Genomic DNA, 14,922 nt, shown 5'->3' on the forward strand with positions numbered 1-14,922 from the left:
GGTAGTGCCCCCAGTAGTGATCCCCTCTATGCAGTGCCCCTTGTGCCCCCAGTAGTAAGCCCCTTATATAGTGCCCCCAGTAGTGGTCACCCCTGTGCAGTGCCCCTTGTGCCCCCAGTAGTAAGCCCCTTATACAGTGCCCCTAATAGTGGTACCCCCTATGCAGTGCCCCTTATATAGTGCCCCCAGTAGCAGTCCACCCCCCATGCAGTGCCCCCAATAGTGGTAACCCTTATGCAATGCCCCTTAAATAGTGACCCCAGTTGTAGTCTCCTCCCTATGCAATACCCCCAGTATTGCCCTTTATATAGAGCCCCCAGCAGTGGTCCCTCGATACAGTGCCCCCAGTGGTAGTCCCCTCCCCCTATGCAGTGCCCCTAGTAGTAGTCCCCTCCCCCTATGCAGTGCCCCTAGTAGTAGTCCCCTCCCCTTGTAGTGCCCCTGGTAGTAGTCCCCCCCTTGTAGTGCCCCTAGTAGTAGTCCCCCCTTTGTAGTGCCCCCAGTAGTAGTAGTACCCCCCTTGTAGTGCCCCCAGTAGTAGTAGCCCCCCCTTGAAGTGCCCCCAGTAGTACTAATCCCCCCCTTGTAGTGCCCCCCCAATAGTAGTCCTCCCCTTGTAGTGCCCCCAGTAGTAGTCCCCCCCTTGTAGTGACCCCAGTAGTAGTAGTGACTCCCCCTGTAGTGCCCCCAGTAGTAGTAGTCCCCCCCTTTGTAGTGCCAGAACCCCCCCCCCCCCAGTAGACACACGTAATACAAAAAACATAATTAAAAAAAACACCTTAATCCCCACTCCCGCCGCCGCCATCTGCTCCTCCGTCTGTCCTCCCGGGCCGGGCCGCTCTGCATTATGGGAGAGACGTCATATCACATCATGACGCCTCTCCCATTACCCACTGCGGGACTCGGAAGATGGAGCGACTCTTGCAGTAGGCGCAGCAGCAGCTAATGAGAGTCTGACAGACTCTCATTGGCTGCTGATCAAAACAAACACACAGCTGCCGGAGCCGGCGGCTGTGTGTTTGTCACTTGTGTAGCGCTGACCAAATTCCGTCCGGTCAGCGCTACACACGCGTGCAGTCTGTGTCACAGTGACACAGACTGCCCTGGCCCGCGGCCCGCATGACGCTGCGGCCCGGGGAGCACATGGCACCCTGCCCCCCGGCCCAGCCCGCCACTGGTGATAGGCGATATAAGGGGCCAGAGTCCCAACCAAAGGTCCTATCTCTGTCTGACATTTGCACTTATAATACTACTACTACTGCTATAATTTCTCCAGCTTTACTCATCTGTTCAGACGGAATCAGTATGATTTACCAGCGACCATATGGCCGGCAGTTCTAATCCCGACAGCGGAAGCCCGACAGAGGAGAAAATTCCGATCGTCCTTAAGGTAAGCAGGGACGGACTGGGGCTGTATATCAGCCCTGGCAGTCCGCCCTGCACTTCCGTGTAGAGGGGGGTGTGGAAAATGCAAGGGGTCATGCTGCGAGTCACGGGGTCTGGCCTCGCGGCACGCCCCAGTCTCTTTTCGGCACAGCACAGCCGCCGCCGGCCCATACACGCCTCTACCCCTTCCGGCTCCGTGAAATCTTAATGATTTCTGAGCTGTTGGGTGGAGGGCGGGGGTCTTTTCCTTCACCCCTCCTCGAGCCGGTCCTTAGGCCATCGGCCCTTCTGGCAGATGCCAGAAGCGCCTGATGGCCAGTCCGGCCCTGAAGGTAAGTATAACTAACCTAATTCTAACCCTAACCCTTCTTTAGGGGTGTCTAACCCTAACCCCCCTCTAAGTGCCTAAAACCTAACTCCCCCTTCCCCAGAGCCTAACCCTAAGTCTCCTGGGGGGGTGCCTAACCCTAACCTCCCCCCAGGGGTGCCTAACCCCCCTTCCCCTAGCCTAATCCCGGGTGAGTGCCTAACCCTAAGTCCCCCCCGGGAGCCCCTAACCTAACCCTCCCCCCCCTCATTTGATTGGTAAGCCTGGTGTCGAGCTCCCGGCGTAGGTCTAATGACAGGCGTCGAGATCTCAATGCCTGTCATTTGTACCTTGCCAGGATTAAGCAGTCGGTATGCCGGCGGTCAGCATTGCGACCGCCGGCTTCCCAGTCAGACTGTACAAGTTGGTGCTATAGGAATAACGGGAATGGGTATGTAATGTTGGCTGTTGGGATGCCTCCTGTCACCATACCTACAGCGGCATCCCGATGGTTGGTATCCCGGGTCGGGTAAGTATACTAACCCTCCCCCTTTTCCCCCTAACTCTCCCTTCTAATAGCCTAACCCTCCCCACCCGCTCCCTTACCCTCACCGTTAGAGCCTAAACCTAACCCCCCCCTCGGCTAACAGCTAAGGGCGCCCCAGACTTCCCTCGTACGGCCTGGCATCCTTCTGGGTCTGATAACTACATCCCGGAGTAAGGACATGCTTATAATAAGAATCTACCAATAATATCAGCAGTAATAATCTTTTTTTATTGTAATCAGACTTGTGGAGAAGGCTACAAAGCTCTTGATAAAGGCGCCGCTCTCCAAATGGAATCGTTCTTTAGCGGACGCAAGTAGGAATTTCTGACGCATCTCGTGGATTTCATTGTACATCACATGCACCATAGAAATAAATCAGCGACTGCGCATGCCCCGAATCAGACCTAAGTGACAGCGGGCCACGCTATGGGTGTAACTGGGCGGCGACCATACGATCGCACAGATCTGACCCGTCTCCTGGGAGCACGGCAGGCGTGTAAGCCGATGTCAGTGCTCATTTGCAGCATGCGGACGGAGATGGGACCCCTGTTTCTGCCGAGTCTTATGGTGCCCAACCACTAGCAGACCTGAATCGTGCAGTCGTTTGTCAGTCTGTGATGAGCCTGCACTGAACGAGCAGTCATTCAGTGCAGGCTCATCAATCATCTGCAAATATGCTCAACCTGATGTTATCGTGAGCTTGTCCAGCATGTTTGCACGATGATAGCTGTCTAAGCGACCAGCGGGCACGTGCATCGTTGGTGGTTTTAGACATTTTTGCAAACGATTTATGAACAATCGTTATCGTTCAATCGCTCAACTTAATCGTCTAGTGGATGGGCACCTTTATGCACCAGCATGGGGCTGGTGTAGGTCCCAATAGTACTGACGTGCGGGATGGGCTTCCAAACGTCACACGGATTTGTACTATGCACAGCGTAATGTAGCAAGCTGTCAGCCAGGCGGAGCAGCAGCCGCAGGTTCCTCCAGTTCAGTGTCAGCCTCTATAGAGCGGAATAGTGATAGACATTCACCATGTTGGCGTGTAATGAGAGTTGTTCTGAACTCTGACCTCATTATTTATCAATCTGGACTTTTAGTTCCAGTGACCGCGCATGCAGCCAGCCAGGTTGCGCATCCGCATATCGGAGAGACGGTAAGTTAAGCCTCATTGCTCCCAGTCAGTGTCGCCAATGGACCGCAAAGCCGCTTTACCTCTCTGCCACTCATTTATAGAGGTGAAAAGATAAAAACAAAAAGATTAAGAAATTTAAAAAAACGGACCAAGGGCCTGATTCATTACGGATTGCAACTGCAACAGCGTACGGAGGTCGGCCGATGGTGCGTACTGTGCATGTGTATATGCACCGCAGTGTGCGTGCTTGAATTTGCATTGCGATCGCACTGTGATCATGTGTGCAGATACAAAACCTATGCAGATCAAGGGACGGGATGTCAGCGTTTGGGGGAGGTGATGGGGGGTGGAAGGCGAAACGCAGGCGTGCCTGTCAGTGTGAACGTCCTGTACTCACTGTGTGTGACAAGGTTAGCAATTTCTGATTAAGGTCAGACCTGTTGGTGTTTAGAACTAGCTCTGGCTGTTGCTATTAGCACAGGATGGCTGGTACTATGACAGGGTGATACCACGCTGGCGGTTTTCCTGCTACAGTGCCACCAGCCCTGCCTGGCATAGTCTATTGCTGGTATTGGCAATTTTGTGGCACCCCATGCTTCCCCCCCTCCCTGATTTTGCTGATACCAGTCTGGGCTATACAGATGAAGATATACCCCTCATGTGCAATATGAAAAAGCATATTGTGTGGAGTTCCTCTTTATTAATACATAGTTGCCGACTTTCTGGCTGCTCCTTCCAGGAGGGAGCAGCCAGATCGGCAGGACAGCAGGGGGCGTGGCCAAAAAAGGGGGCGTGTCCAGACAGGTGCCTGGCATTTGTAGGCATCACGGGGGCGGGGTCACGCGATTGCGTCATTTAAGCCCCGCCCCCGCTACACAATGCCGATAATACAGGCATTGTGAGGCAGGGGGCGTGGCCAAAATGATGCGAATCGCGTCACTGGCTGCCCTCGCAGCGGGGGTTAGGTGTAAATTGCGGGGGGGTGTCGGGGGATCGGCGGCCGCCGGGAGGCTTGCCTGCCTTTCTGGGGGGCGGGAGCTGCACCGGATTATCGGGAGGCTCCCGCCCAAATCGGGAGGGTAGGCAACCCTGTATTAATATGACAACAGTACTAATCACTTGAATGTATATCCTTCATTTAAATTTGTGAAATCAGTGACAGGATACTTGCATTGTTACTCTGTACTGTTGGGGACACTAATACACCAGTGGTTCTCAACCTCGGTCTTCAGGACCCCACACAGGTCATGTTTTCCAGGTCACTCAGCAGGTGCACAGGTGTACTTATTACTCACTGCCATATTCTAAAAGATCCACAGGTGGAGCTAATTAATTCACTTGCGATTCTGTGAGGAGATCTGGAAAACATGTACTGTTTGGGGTCCTGAGGACCGAGTTTGAGAACCTGTGTAATAGACTATAAGCTCTCCGTCATCTGTGTCACAGCTGCACCCCTTTAAACAATCACATATTCTGTTTTTACGTGCAATATGAATTTGGTTTGGTTTGTGGCTCCTTATAAACAAATGATGACACTGATCATTCCACTAGCTCACTGTTCCTGTCACATGCAGACCTGTCCTCACTAGAACATCACTCATCGATTGCAGAGGTATCCAACCATGGTCCTCAAGGCACACTGACAGTCCAGATTTTAAAGATAGTCATGATTGCGCACAGGTGTCTTAATTAGTACCTCAGTTATTTTGATTTAACTATCTGCGCTCAAGCATGGATATCACTAAAGCCTGGACTGTTATACCCCTTTTACACCAGAGCAAAAGCTGAGTTTTTGCTGGGTCTACCTGGGTTGCAGCTCAGTGTAAAAGGATCCCTGAAAAATAACCCAGGTCAAGTGACCCAGCAATCCAACCCAGGTAGCTACCAGGGATGGACCCGGGTAATGGTGCAGTGTAAACGGTGCAACCCGGGTTATCTGACCTGGGTCATGTCTAAAATGAGCTGATTGGTGGTTGTGGAGCATTCACCTCCCACTTTTTATGACCTCACAGGTTTAGCAGGGCAGACCTGAGTTCAGTGTGAACAGGGCTGACCTGGGAGTAACCCAGATCGAAGGTGCAGTGTAAATGGGTCTGACCTGGGTCTGACCAGGGTTGGAACCATGTCCAAAAACCCAGGTCGGACCTGGGGTTTTTGGTGGAAAAGAGGTATTAGTGTGCCTTGAGGACCAAGGTTGGGAAACACTGATATATATACAGTCAGGTGCATAAATATTGGGACATTGACAGAATTTTCATATTTTGGCCTCTATTCACCACCACAATGGCTTTGAAATGAAACAAACAAGATGTGCTTTAACTGCAGACTTTCAGATTTAATTTGAGGGTAATTACATCCAAATCAGGTGAAAGGTGTATGAATCTATATGTGCCTCCCACTTTTTAAGGGGCCAAAAGTAATGGGACAAACTAAACAATCCTAAATCTAACTTTCACTTTTTAATACTTTGTTGCAAATCCTTTGCAGGCAATTACAGCCTGAAGTCTGGAACGCATAGACATCACCAGACGCTGGGCTTCATCCCTGGTGATGCTCTGCCAGGCCTCTACTGCAAATGTCTTCAGTTCCTGCTTGTTCTTGGGGCATTTTCCCTTCAGTTTTGTCTTCATCAAGTGAAATGCATGCTCAATTGGATTCAGGTCAGGGGATTGACTTGGCCATTGCATAACATTCCACTTTTTAGCCTTAAAAAACTCTTTGGTTGCTTTTGCAGTATGCTTCGGGTCATTGTCCATCTGTACTGTGAAGCACCGTCCAATGAGTTCTGAAGCATTTGACTGAATATGAGCATATAATATTGCCCGAAACACTTCAGAATTCATTCTGCTGCTTTTGTCAGCAGTCACATCATCAATAAATACAAGGGAACCAGTTCCATTGGCAGCCATACATGCCCACGCCATGACACTACCACCACCATTCTTCACTGATAAGGTGGTATGTTTTGGATCATGAGCAGTTCCTTTCCTTCTCCATACTCTTCCCATCACTCTGGTACAAGTTGATCTTTGTCTCATCTGTCCATAGGATGTTGTTCCAGAACTGTAATGGCTTTTTTAGATGTTCTTGATAAAGCCGTGCAGCACAGGGAAACGCGTCGGACCCCTAGCTGTATCTCCATTCGGAGGTTATTCATCATCTGCCACACAGTTTACATCTTGCTGGAGCAAGTTCTTACCTACGCATTCATCCGGTGAACACAATTTATGTGCGGAATCACCCACAGCAGTCAGGTGAGCACTACTGCGTGGAGCCGACTCCCGGGGCAACGCATCTACAGCTGAGCCAGTTTATTACTACATGAGCCACAGGACCCGCGCTGTCCCTACCTTACCTTGGAGCTTAAACACGGAGGATTACCCCACAGTCTCCTATCTGTTACAGACTGGAGTCTGAGAGTGGACACTAGCGGACTCAGTATTTAGAGCGTATTGCTCACTTATCATCACTCACTACTACATCTTACGTGCGGATCTCTATATATCACTGTGGAGTCCTATTTTTATTCCAACTAACATTGGACACTCTATTGCAATTGTGATTTTTTTCTTCCACCGTCAGCTACATGGATTGGAATATTTTCTGACTTTTCATTTTAATCTATTTTTTATTAATTTATGTTTATTTTGCACAGCGCTGTTTTCATGTATTATATGCAACTTCCTGCCCCCGGGAGCAATTGTTATATATTTATGATACTTTTTTATGTTTAATAAATATTGTATTATTACTTTTTAATTTGGTCTGATATTTTGCTCTAGTTAGTATAGCGCCACTGCAATATTTCTCTGTTTTAATCATATATCTGTAGCCTGCGTGCATACATCATATATCTATAGCCTGCGTGCATACATCATATATCTGTAGCCTGCGTGCAGTTTTGCAATTACGATCCTTACAGAATCAGGCCCTATGTGCGGCTTTACGTGACACAGCACAAGCGCATGATTTAAATAGCCGGCCCCATTTAGCCAGCGAGCGGATGCAAATAGCGTCCGGGTCTGAATTAGGCCCATAGTCTATATACATTGCTGCATAAGCAGTCATAACACACAAAAAAAAAACAGCAGGGCGTCAGCTACCAAGTGTTAGGTGCCCTTGGGGGGAATTTGGAGTAGATGATCATATGAGTGAGGAAAGGAGAAGCACATGAGGGAAGAGGGCCCTGCAGACAGACAGGGATGAAACAGATGGGGTAGACAGGAAGAAGCATGGAGCAGTAGGTTAGGATGAGAGCTGGAAGGCTTTGATGAAGTAGTGAGTTTTGAGAGTCCATTTGTAGAGAGGTGGAGAGTGTCACGACTCTAGTAAAATTGGCCACCTGTGATGGAGCAGGCATCGTGGGCTGGGACCATGATGGCAGAAACTGAGGAGGTTTCAAATAGCTTTTCCTCATAAGAGAAATAAGATAGAATCCAGTTGACATGAAGTATACAATGTTTAATTGGAACAAACAGAGGACTGCTGGGAATGATGGGTAGTAACAGAACTGTCCAGAATGAAAGAACAAATGAAGGATACGTGAGTCCTAAGAATCTGGGACTTGAAGGTAACAGCGTATAGGAAGTAGGAGGGCTAGTTTATGAAGTCCATGAGAAGCAGGACACTAATCAGATGACACTGAATTATCCTCAATAGACAGATGCAGGAATCCTGAGTCCGAGTCACCAGCATTCGCCCAGCAAGATGAGATGGGAATCCTTGGTCAAAAGTATAGAGGTATATCCAGCTAGATAGCGATGGCCTTGGCTTGCGATGAGTGTGGGTCTTGAGTACACAAAGATGCTTTGAACTCCAAATGTAGTACACTGAGATGCGTCACAAAGATATGGAAGGAAGGCACATTTAGGTGCTTCGGGTTTGTACCCAGAGTAGCATCTTTAGGTACTTCAGGTTTGTACCCAAAGTAGCGTCTTCAGGTGCTTCGGGCTTGTACCCAAAGTAGCGTCTTCAGGTACTTCAGGTTTGTACCCAAAGTAGCATCTTTAGGTAGTGGAGCAGAACACAGGAATGCATAGAAAGTCCAAGACCTAAGGGAAACAGGAGCCAAATACTAGGACTTGAGAAGACGTTGTACAGGCACTGAATGAACATCCATGAAGAGTTTATATAGGCAGTGCCTGTCGCTGATTGGTGACTGATTCACAGCAGGCCTGAGAGCTATCTCTGATTGAACAATCCAACATCACACTTGCTGATGGTATTGGAGGATGATGCACAGCTGCACGAGAAGTATCAGTGTGGGAGTGAGAGTTTGAAAACGAGAGCCCGCTCAGCTCCAGTTAACCAAAGGCCGGAGTGCCGCTGAGTGGACTTTGCATTTGGACCTGGTGACCACATTCCTGACAGAGAGTCTGATAGGGAGAGAGTTCCAGAGGTAGGGAGCAGCACAGGCAAAATCTTGGAGGCGGAAGTGGGAGGAAGTAATCAGTCGGCAAGAGAGACGGCATGCATTTGTTGAGCGAAGTGGGCGGGCAGGAGTGTGAAGTGAGATGAGATCAGAGATGTAAATGGGAGATGATTGGGTGAGGGCTTTGTAAGTGAGTGTAAGAACCTTAAAATGGGTTCTAAAGGGGAAGAGGAGCCAGTGTAGGACTTGTATGAGAGGGGAGGCAGATGTAGAACATTTGGAGAGGAAGATGAGCGTAGCAGCAGCACTGAGGACAGATTGGAGTGGAGAGAGGTCCAATCTGGAGATGACCAGTGAGTGTATAAGGGCCTTAGTTGCCTCCAGGGTGAAAAAGGTTCTGATCCTGGATATAATTTTGAGATGGAAGTGGCAGAACTGTATGAGGTACTGAATGTGTGGTTTGAAGGACAGGAAGGAGTCAAGGATAACTCCAAGACATTGTGCACCAAAAAAAATAAAATCCTAACTTGTCTGGGCTCTTACTAAACATAGAGGTTCCCCCTCTTTTCAGTGGTAGGCCCTAATGCCCCTACCACAAGCATAGGCACAGTACTCACTGTCATTTAAATTACAATGACTCTTAAAAGGCAAGCGTCTTTCCCCAGGTAATGAAACACTGAGTGAAACCCTGCCACACTTTTACGAACCTCTAATAGGTGCAAGTACCGATTAGCCCGTTCTCAAGCTGAAGAAGACCTGAAGCTCCAATATGGGCCTAAACTTGGGATGAATATGTCTCCCGTGTATTACCTTACAAGTAATATATTACCATATTATCCTTTTAAACCAGGACAGTCATGAATTACACAGGTTCAGTGGCTGACTGTCCCGGTTTGAAGTTATATATATATATAATTATATATATATATATATATATATATATATACATAGTAATATGGGGTATAGAATTGAGGAATCCATACATGCAGGTACTTGGTAAAGCAGTAAAGCAGCTGACACTGCACTTTAGCATACATGAGCATTGGCCTGGACACACTCAGTCACATAACAGTCACATTACAATTGTAAAGCGCAACGGAATATGCTGCGCTATATAAGAAACTGTAAATAAATAATAAATAAATAAAGAACAGAAAATAAATTAATAAACACAGAAGTTCCCAGCACTCCTCATGCTTATTAGTAATCAGCGGCTTGCAGCCACAATTGGCCATGCTCTCCCATCATAGCCCTTGGTCACTGGCACTACAACACGAAGGCCTACTAAACTGGCCACTAATCAGCATCAGTGCTCAGAGCAACAGACAGATGAGAGTTTTAAACTCTTCCCCTACTGCTCAGTGATGAGTTGTAGCTGGGCTCGTGCAACTGTGATAACCTGGAGTTCCAAACCTCCCTCGCTGTAGCAAATTGGACAGGTTTCACACTAGTCTCCCTTGGAGGGAACTAAGGCCCTGATTCAGACCCACTCGCGAGCGGCTGTCCGCTTGCAAGTGGGTCGATGTTCTGCACTGAGCATGCGCACGACGGAGGGAGCTCCGTCGTGCGCATGCGCCAGACGCGACGAGCGAAGGAAAGTCCTTCGCTCGTTGTGTCTGATCAAAGGGGGCGTGCTGTCGATGTTGATTGACAGCACGCCCCCTTTGGTGGGCGTGCCGGGTGCGTGCCTCCCTGACGGGGGCGTTCCCACGGGAACGCCTCCCGTCAGAAGCCGGCCCACTGACATGACTAGTGATGTCAGTGGGAGTGATTTTGGCTCTGATAGAGCCAAAATCACTCCGGAGCTTGCGGTTGAAAATCTCAACCGCAGGCTCCGGCTCGCAGTTTCGATGGTCGCGATGGTCAAGACCATCGCGGCCATCAAACTGCACGCTCGTATAGGCTGTGGGTGGTGACCCACAGCTATACGAGCGTCCAGGAGGACGCTCCATTTTTATGGAGGGCAGCCCTCATTCAGAGCGTGCGCTCTGCTCAGAGCGTACGGCTCTGAATGAGGGCCTAATCCCACAGGAATGTGGGCAATTCAGGTGAGAGGCAACCCCACTCACCACTAATTATATATATACATATATATAGTAAGAATGGGAGATAACAGTGCCAGAAGATACCACAAATCCATACTAAATTCAATGAAAAATGGAAAAACTTTTCTATTTGCAAATAAATAATTGTGTGTAAAAATACGGGAAATATGTCCGGTTTTGGATATAAAATCGTATGTATACAGCACTCCCCTACAGTATGGGTGTCAGCTCAAACAGAAGAGGCGCAGCAGTGATGATCTGTTGTTGATAAAAACATGTAAAAATTAGAACTGTGTTAGAGCGCTCATAGTATAACTGATGTACATATAAAAATAAAATAATTATTTGTAAAGTATTAAAAATTAATATTCAAAGTGATGTGCGTCAAAATGTGCAATAATGCAGGGAAATAAAAAACCTAAGATATCTTCAGTGTACTGTGTACTTGAAAGAAGTGTTATTATAAGATTCATACCATATAGTGCAAAGCAAGGAACAATTACCAGCCTGTATTTTAGTGTGCAGCAATAATGTCACATGAAAATGTGAATAAGAACCAGGTACTGAGCATGATGATTTTAAAAATAAAAGGCTTATATGGTAAAACAATAGTAAGTTCATGAAAGGTAAGAGGAGGCTATTGTTTTACCAGATAAGCCTTTAATTTTTATTCTAATATATGTGCTGTTTTTATGTATGTTTTTTTTTTAAATCTTCATGCTCAGTACCTGGTTACTGAATGATAACCCTACTTCATATGCCTAAAATTGGTTATAAATAAATTGTCTTTTTAATACTAAATTATTTTATGATCTATTGTTTACATAATTCTTATTCACATTTTCATGTGACATTATTGTTGCACACTAAAATTATGTTATGTTATGTTGTCCTGAGGAACTGGTGTAGGACCCCGAAACGTTGACCTGCACTTGCACTAATAAATCCCTCTGGATTTGAAGTCTATGAGTGCCGCCTGTCATTGTGGAATATATGAAGTAGGGGCATTTACCCCACGAGGAGGGCACCAGAGCCAGTTGGGGTTAACAGAGTGCCGGAGGAGCGTATGTATATATACATATATATATATATATAAAAACAGAAAACTCAGCACCCTAAACCTAACCCTCCCTCCCCAATCTCTAACCTAACCCTCCCCCTAGTCCCTAACCCCTCCCCCCAGTCCCTAACCCTCCCCTAATTCCCGATACTGGAGCTGAGATCCCGACGCTGTCGAGATTTAGGGGTCTATTTAGGGGTCTATTTACTAAGCAGTGTTAGGAGACAGAGTGAAAAGTGATAAGGTACCAACCAATCAGCTCCCAACTGTCATTTTTCAAATACAGCCTGTGAGATGACAGTTGGGAGCTGATTGGCTGGTACCTTATCACTTTTCACTCTGTCTCCTAACACTGCTTAGTAAATAGACCCCTTATAGACCATAGGCTTCCTGCACACCGGAATGCTGACTACATCTCGAATTACACAGGCAGGGGGTTATAGAGGGAAGCAGGTAGGGAGAAGTGTAGGGGGTGAGAGAGGGGAGTGAAAGGTGATATAGAACAGGGGCTGAAGGGAGTGAGAGGTGGGGGGGATTCAAATCCCCATACTCCCACCTCTAAATTCCCATTTTGAGCACTGATCCCACCATGAGAGAGTGTGAGATGGCCAGTCCTGTACTACGACATGAGATACTAGGCCTGGCATTAGCAAAAGGACACAGCTGCAAAGTGAGTAACTCGTCAATGTACTATGATAAGACAAGGTGCAAAGTGATTCCCAGGCCTTCCTCTGTGGCCCAACAGCTAGTGACCAGCACACTATTGCTAATCACAGTAGCCCAAGCTGTATGCCCAGCCATACATAACAGCAATGAAAGTATAAGGCAGAGGTGTGACAAGGCCAGGACTGTGGACACATGGACCGTACGCCGCACGTGTTATCTACAAACATTGCAAACACAATGGGGGGATGTTATTAGCCTAATAGGTTCCCAAACGCGGTCCTCAAGGCTCCCCAACAGTTCAGGTTTTACAGAGATCCATGGTTGAGTACAGGTGGTGACATCAAATTGACTGAGGTACTAATACCTGAACTGTTGGGGAGCCTTGAGGACCACATTTGGGAACATCTGATATAAGGACTTTCCACTGAAGTCCTAGAAGAGAATGACTTGAGCCGTGGAATCGGCTGCAACTTTCTCATCCTTGTATCACGCTGTGTCCTATTCAATAACAGTAAAAATTACCGGGAGCATATTACGTTTAGTATTACTATGATACTTTCGGATATGCCACCGGTGTTTGCCAATACTTACCTGTCCTCATTTAAGAACTAGTCATAACCCCTCTAGGACTCATTTTTAATGCGAATATGGGTTATGACATCCGTTCAGTATTATGACTGTATTGCAGATGTCGTCTATAGATGGTGTAAGCGGTACAGCCCTCATTGCCGTCAGTGGAAACCCAGCAAAGCCTTTTGGCTCCACAGGTTACAGTGAGTTGCCCTACCCCCACCCTGTCTCCTAGTCCTACATAGTCTGTCATTTTATTACGGTGTGTTGTTCCCGGATGTCAGTGTGCATTGTATGGTACTTATCATATTAAAACTTACACTGTTACTCCGTATGTTCCTTTTTACAGCACTGCTGACACTTTACGCCGACTTACTAATAAAAAAATGATAATAAGTGAAAAAAGCTCTATTCAAAAACTCCTACTGGCAATAAGGCTCCTCACCCTTTTATCAACTGGTCCCTACATCTGAGCTGCAGGCAGTACAATGACATATTGTCCTCTTTTACATATTATACCTTTGGGTCATTACAGCTCGGTGAAGGTGATGGGAACATCCACAATGGTGCCTGTGACCGGGTCCCAGTCATTAAAGATTCAACATTAACATTAAAGATTAATTAAAGATTAATAACAATTAGATGCATACAAAATATTATAAAGACAGATATATAAATATATAGGAGTCCATACATATTTCAATAATTTGAAATACCAAATGTTAACAAGATCACTGTATTGAGACATACATGTGATAAAGAAAACCTGGAACTGAGCCAAACATAGATAATTCCAATGGGCTCTATTTATTAACATTATTTTTACTAAAATAAAGTGAAAAGGGGTGTTTTCACACCCTTTTCACATTATGTTAGTATCACCTGTAGTTATTACAGGGCAACTGGAGTAGAATTAGTAAAATTCTACTCCAACCCCTAGTATCACTTATTTTTAGTAAAGCAGATCGCATTTCCCATAATTGTAATGGGAAATGTGATCCGACCAGAGTTACTAAAAATAAATTGTAAAAAAATACCGGGGGAAGCCCTGTGATAATAACGCCACCTGGAGGTGGCGTTATCCAGGGTCTCCCCCGGTTACCGGGCTCCTGCCCTGCTCTAACGGAGAGAGCAGAGGCGGGAGCCGGTACCAGTAATCAGCTGTGTGGTCTAAGCAGACCGCAAGCTGTAAAAAAAAGAAAAAAAAAAATGAAACATTTTTTTTTTACTTACCTGAATCCAGGGACCGGTGATCGGGCCTCCGGTGAGGCCTCCTCTCCGGTCAGCTGGTCTCCCACAGTGCACTGCTGCTCGGTCATCAGGTGATCGGGTCCCAGTGCAGTATGGGAGATCACCTGATTGGGAAGCCCGGAGATGATTACCGGAGGCCAGGAGGATGCAGGTAAGTGTAATGAAGGGAGGGGGGGGTCGCGGGGGTCCGCGATCGCGGGGGGTGGGGCTTAGCGCCGGGGGCGGGGCTTAGCATCATGGGGGGTAGCAGCGACGGTGGGTCGGCGCATGCGCGGGCTCTTAGTCGCGGTATTTCTCTGAAAATACTGCGACTAGAGCGCGGATGGGATCCGCAGGGACAGAGCTTTATCGCAAGCTCTGTCCCTGCAAGGGATTTATAGTAAATCCCTGTGATATTGCCTGAATTCGCAATGCGAATTCACTCGGTAATATCACACTACAGTCCACATTCAATATGCGGATTGTAGTAAATAGAGCCCAATGAGAGAAATTGGGGGGGGGGGGGGGTATTGAAGAAGGATTGCGGGATTCATACCACATAGTATTGCGTAAACATTGAGATATAGCCTCCTTAGTGGAAGCAG

The sequence above is a fragment of the Taudactylus pleione genome, unplaced genomic scaffold (genome assembly GCF_031769625.1).
Source record: "Taudactylus pleione unplaced genomic scaffold, aTauple2 ptg000241l, whole genome shotgun sequence".
Taxonomy (NCBI): domain Eukaryota; kingdom Metazoa; phylum Chordata; class Amphibia; order Anura; family Myobatrachidae; genus Taudactylus; species Taudactylus pleione.